This window comes from Labrus mixtus, chromosome 22 (assembly GCF_963584025.1).
Source record: "Labrus mixtus chromosome 22, fLabMix1.1, whole genome shotgun sequence".
NCBI lineage: Eukaryota > Metazoa > Chordata > Actinopteri > Labriformes > Labridae > Labrus > Labrus mixtus.
Window position 1 is genome coordinate 18,863,776 of NC_083633.1, and position 6,296 is coordinate 18,870,071.

General features: G+C 40.8%; 1 protein-coding gene across 3 annotated transcripts in view; it reads right to left on the minus strand.

Annotated features, from left to right (window-relative positions):
- Positions 1-6,033, minus strand: part of sfmbt2 (Scm like with four mbt domains 2) — a 44,801-nt gene extending 38,768 nt beyond the window's left edge. For 2 of the 3 annotated variants that reach the window (XM_061029649.1, XM_061029647.1), the window contains exon 1: positions 5,855-6,033. The gene's annotated coding sequence lies outside the window, so the exon portion shown is untranslated. Of the gene's footprint in view, positions 1-5,772 lie in introns of all 3 variants that reach the window. The other variant, XM_061029648.1, reaches the window with a different exon arrangement.
- Between the last annotated feature and the right edge of the window lie 263 nt (positions 6,034-6,296).

Genomic DNA, 6,296 nt, shown 5'->3' on the forward strand with positions numbered 1-6,296 from the left:
ACACTCACACACACACACACACACACACACACTCAGACCCCTGACATCCCACAGTGGCTCCGGCAAACATCCATTGCGTAAACAACAAGCTGAGCTAATTTGGCTCACATGACGCTCCCCTGCTCGCTCGCCCCTCTCTCCTCAGCGTTTTCTCCTCCTAAGTGGCCCACGGTCTGCAGCAGCAGCACCGACACATCGCCGTCGTCAGCATGCGCTCGTTAAATCTCATTAAAGAGTTCTCCAACGCCCCGTTTCAAGTAGTGCAGGGAGGAGTTCCCCTCGTTTTGTCTCCATTTCTCAAATGTATGTTCAGAATCTGCTCGTTCCACACATGTCAGTAAAACAATTTAAAGATGGAGTAACATATCAAAACCACATAATTAACACTTTGATCAAGATGAAATTAATGTAGACTTGATCTGTTTGGAAATCTGTTTCAAAAAACTGCAGAAAAGGTTCACGGTTCCAGGTTTTAAAGCGAGATCTTTGCAGCTTAATTTCACTTTTAATGGAATATTTAAAGCTTTTTGCACCGTTAGTTGGACTCTTAAGAACTTCATCACACTTTATGGTAGAATCATTTTGCAGAAAATGCAACAAATGTTGAAAAATCTGTTTAATCGCATCCAAAAAAAATTTGTTTTTCTGATTCATTTGACACTTAAAAAGTCTGTTTTGTGTCAGCTCAGTGCTCCAGCACTTTGCATTTAAAATACAACTAAAACTGTGTCGTCCTACACTCTCTAGATTAGTAGAGGTATAAAAAAGCATCGACTTGTGTAGCTGAATCGAGCTGAGTTTAACTTAGAAGCAAGAATGAGTATGGAAATCTGAAAAAAACCTTCAAACAGTCGCTGATTCCTGCTTCTTAAATGTGACAGTCTGCTGCTTTTTATTGAATATTTTTAGTTTTTTGGACACTTACTTGCACAAGGCAATCAATGTAAAGACAAAACACTGGACTCAAGGGTCATGTGTCACTGTTTTCTAACATTTTATACGATATGTAGTTCAACATTTCCCCCTAATAAATACATAAACAGGGAAATAAATCAAAATTAAAGTATTCTACTTCACTGGACATGAAGAAGTCTTTGTTTTGCTCCCGCTCTGCACTACAGCACATCTTATTTTAAAATACAACAGAAGCTGCACGGCTGACTTTGACCTTTAATTTGAAGCCTTTAACGACCACATCAGTTGTAAAAACACATAAAAGTGCAGCCCTCTCATTGTCCTCCGTGCTCTCCTCAAATTGGGAGGCAATAAAAAGAAAAGAAAAGAAAAAGGCTTCTGGTCGTTTAAGTGATTACACAACATAAAAACGTTAAAGGTCCTTTACTGAATTCAAAGTGAAGAGACACAGTCACCATGCAGGAAGTGTGTCACAGCCCAAATTTCTTACGGACCACATTGCTCATTTCCCCAAAATTCACCCTGACATATTTATTGTCTTTGCAAACTTGCAAACAAAGCTACGGTCACATATTTTACGCTTCTTATCAACTTAATGCAGCTCCCCGGAGGTCCTGAACAATGTCCGACCCACATTTATGAGCACAGGCATTAAAAAAAAAAAAAAGGTTTTCTCACATTATAGAGCGTGTTCGATAGATCTGCTGTGCGTGGGAGCGGTTTAAAGTTGAGTTTTAAAAAAGGAGAATCGAGCTGCTTTTAAGGGGAATTTTATCTTTTTAAAGATTTATTTTTGGGCTTTTTGTGCCTTTAATGTAGAGATAGGACAGTGGATAGAGTCGGAAACCAGGGCGAGAGAATAGGGAATGACATGCGGGAAAGGAGCCACAGGCTGGATTTGAACCTGGGCCGCCCGCTTGGAAGGCTACAGCCTCCATACATGGGGCGCACGCACTAACCACTGCGCCACCAACGCCCCTTAAGGGGAAGTTTAACCTTATCGACAATCCTCCTAACAAAAAGGAGGCTGAAATAATGTTCAAACGTCACATTTGATCGTCTTTTTTTAACGTTCTGAGCATGTGGAGTTGTTTCTTTTTTTTTCGGTCCCTCGCTGGTTAAACGCGTTTTTTAAACCTAAAAAAAAACAAACAAAAAAAAACATGCAGAGTGTTTTGTTCAGAAGGTGACGATCAACATCTCTGAAACAAGCTGAGAGCGTTTCTCTCTGATGGAGTTTTGGGACTTGTTGAAGCCGTCTGGCCCCCAAAAGGGAACAGCCCCAGATTGGGCATTGAGGGATTAAGCCGGTCTGGGAGAGTTAATCTCAGACGCGGGACATGTGTGCCCCCGCAGATTGAGAGCAGTTTTTTTTATTGATTAGCCCCCGTAGTGGGGCGCTGAGCATCCACATGTTGTCCTCCTGCCTTTCCCTAAAGCCATCCAATGCCAAAGATTTAATGGGGGGATTTAGGAGATTAACTACCACTGCATGGGCTTTGGGGTTTTATTGCATTACTGCCTATTAGGTTCTCCTCTTTTTAGCCCCGTCCAAGAGTTGTTTCCTCTTGGCAACAGGAGGTCTGATACAACAATTTGTCCTCTGTTTCCTCCTCTTGATTCCTGCCGTTTTTAAACATGTGTGCACAATGCGGCCTGTGTGTTAAACGGCCGATTAGGACACAGCTTGTGATGCTTAGAAAAGATCAGCTAGCTATCAAATGATGAGGTGAAAAACTGAAGAAGAAAAAAAGTCCAGCAAAATAAAAAACACCAGCAGCAGTAGAAGTAATCAGAGCAGCAGCCAGAGAGGGGGGGAAACTCCCTCTGCTCACTATTTTCTTATTTCAACATCAATGACTGGAAACAACGTCTAACACACACACACACACACACACACACACACACACACACACACACACACACACACACACACACACACACACACACACACACACACACACACACACACACACACACACACACACACACACACACACACACACACACACACACACACACACACACACACACACACACACACACACACACACACACACACACACACACACACACACACACACACACACACACACACACACACACACACACACACACAACGACCTGCAGGAGGAGAGAGGATTTCTTTCTCTTATGAAAACAGGAGAGGTCAAATCTGATATTTGCCTAAGTCCTCCCCTCATTCAAATCCAGGCAGAGAGCGAGTTTGTTTATAGCAGAAAGAAAGATAGACTGAAAGAAAGAAAGAGAGAGAGTGAGAGAAAGAAACAAAGAGAGAGAGGAAGAAAGAAAGTAAGAAAGAAAAAACTGAAAGAAAGAAAGAAATAAAGTAAGAGAAAGAGAGAGAGAGACAGAAAGAAAGAAAAAACTGAAAGAAAGAAATAAAGTAAGAGAGAGACAGAAAGAAAGAAAAAACTGAAAGAAAGAAAGAGAGAAAGAGAGAGAGGAAGAAAGAAAAAACTGAAAGAAAGAGAGAAAGAGAGAGAGGAAGAAAGAAAGAACTGATAGAAAGAAAGAGAGAAAGAGAGAGAGGAAGAAAGAAAGAAAGAACTGAAAGAAAGAAAGAAAGAGAGAGAGGAAGAAAGAAAGAAAAAACTGAAAGAAAGAGAGAAAGAGAGAGAGGAAGAAAGAAAGAAAAAACTGAAAGAAAGAGAGAAAGAGAGAGAAGAAAGAAAGAAAGAAAAAACTGAAAGAGATAGAGAAAGAGATAGAGGAAGAAAGAAAGAAAGAAAAAACTCAAAGAAAGAAAGAGAGAGAGAGGAAGGAAGAAAGAAAGAACCGAAAGAAAGAAAGAGAGGAAGAAAGAAAGAAAGAAAAAACTCAAAGAAAGAAAGAGAGAAAGAGAGAGAGGAAGAAAGAAATAAAGAAAGAACTGAAAGAAAGAAAGAGAGGAAGAAAGAGAGAAAGAAAGTAAGAGGAAGAAAGAAAGAACTGAAAGAAAGAGAGAGAGGAAGAAAGAAAGAAGATGAAAAAGAAAGACAGAAAATAGATGGAAGACTGAAAGACAGGAGGGAAAATGATGGACAGAAAATAAGACTGACAGAAATAGAGAGAAGCCAAAATAAAAAAGAATAACAAAGAAAGGGAGGAATGAAAGGTAGAAAGAAAAAGGAGAGGAAGTGGAGATGAAGATGGAGCAGAGTCTGAAGAAAAAGAAGAAAAAGTAAGACAAAACAGAGAAGAAGAAGAAAGGTGTAAAATAAATGGAAATGAAGAATAATAATAAATAAAGATGGAAAGACTGGAGGAAGAAGATGGACAAGGAAGACAGAAGGACATAAAAACTGAGAGAAAGTTAGAGAGAGAAGAAAAAGACAGAGAGACAGAATAAAGAAAGAAAGAAAGAGAGAGAGAGAGGAGGGAGTGAAGAAAGAGAGAAAAGTATAGATCCTGACTTCATTACTTCCTGCTCTGACTCCTCCTCTGTCTGTTTCCCTGATTGTCTTTCTGCACAAACATTCACAACACAGATTAACACACAATGCCTTATCACAACAGAGCATGATAAAAAAATGGCCGTTGTGTGGTTTCTAAGAAAAACAGCCAACAAAACCAACAACGATGTGCAACCAAGAAGAAACCAGAATGGATCTTCCTCTGTTGACAGCTCAGCCCCCTTGAAGGCGATTTTTCATAATTAGTGTAGAAAAAGTGCAGTTGGCTATTTGTGCTCTTCACGCACAGCTCCGTGGAAACAGAAATATATATGTGGAGCAACAAGAATACTTGAAGCATGATTTATTCACTGCACATGAGCGTCCATAACGTGCAGTCTTTTATTGTTTCCGTTCATTATGGTGACGAATTTAATCTGGAAGGGAAGAATCCGGGAATAATACAAAAGCTGTAAAAAAAAACAACAAAAAAAAACAACAACCCGGATTTAGAGTCCAGAAGAGAAATAATTAAACAGATACGCGCGGCTTAATCCAATTATCTGCTTAATCAGTGCAGAATTTAGCCCCAAAAGAGACACAATAAACTGAAGGGAAATAACCAGTCCGAGTGTGAAATGGTCGGAGAATGTGGCGTGAAAGAAGCGATCCTGCTCTGTGGTGGGTTTTTATTTTTATTTGAATATCGTCATGGATGTTTTAAAAAATTTGATGTAAAAACAGATTTAGAGAGAGCTCGGTCATTTTTTTTCGTTTGGATTAAAAGTGAAAGAGGAAACGTGAAGTGCACATGAGGAAGATGAGGCTGATGAGGGGTGTAGCCGAAGCAGCAGCAGGCAAGGCAAGGCAAGGCAAGGCACGGCAAGGCTGCCACTCCGGTCATGTACTTTGCACACTCCAAAACTGCAGCGGAAAAAAACTCCCACGGAATCGCCCAATGCACACTTTGAATCTAATTGATTACACCCCGTGCTTGTCCATCAAAAGAAACCGAACCGGACACGCTATCTGCCGTCGTTGTATTTTTTCCTCATTCAAAGATTTTGAAGGCGCAGTTTCTCTCTCTCTCTCTCCCCCCCCCACTCCACCCCCCCTCCTCGAAACACCATAACCCGCCATGTTGAAAGTGGGTTTTTGACATTTTTTGGCAGTGTCCGGTATTTTCCAGTGGATTTCACGCAACCAGAAGGGTGTCGAGAAAAAAATCCCACGTGACTCATAATAGGACGAATGACAGCAATAAGTCATTTTACCCGCTGAACGCCGAGGACAACTTCGCGTTTGCGTAAAAACAAAATTGCGTCGTTATAGAAAAACCACCTTAACGCGACATTTAAACTGTATTTCGTGTAAAACAGTAAAATTCAGCTCTTCAACAAGACAATTCGTGACATAAAAAAGCACGAACAGTGGAAGAAAACAACACAATAAAGCGTTTTACCACGAGTGCCACAAGACAGCGTCCTCTCCCCCCCGGTGAAAGCTGTTAATTACAGCGCGCCAGAGCCGTCACCTGTCCTTACCTGTCCAAGTTTCTTGTCGTCTCTCCTTCACCAGACCCCCTCTGTTTTTTCCCCCTCTCTCTCTCTTCCCCTCTCTCTCTCTCTTCTTCTCGTCCGAGCAAAAGCAACGCGAGCGACGTCTTTCAGCTGCTTGCTTGCTTGCTTGCTGCCCCTGTTCCAATATGGCATCGCCCATCTGCGCATGTCCGAAAAAAACATCTACAGATATTTTCAAGCCAACTCCTTCACGGACCTTTTTTTTTTTAGTGCAGCAGAAAAAAAAGTGTTTCTTCAGCCTGATATAAAAATAGGGAACTACAGAGACGCCTACAAAACCAAAACAGAGGAAAATGTCTGTTACATAACCAAACATTTTATTTATATTAAAAAAATAATGGGAAAAACATCTACTCAAATATTAGTCAGGCTTCTTGTTAGGCAATATTTCATCAAACCAGTCTAA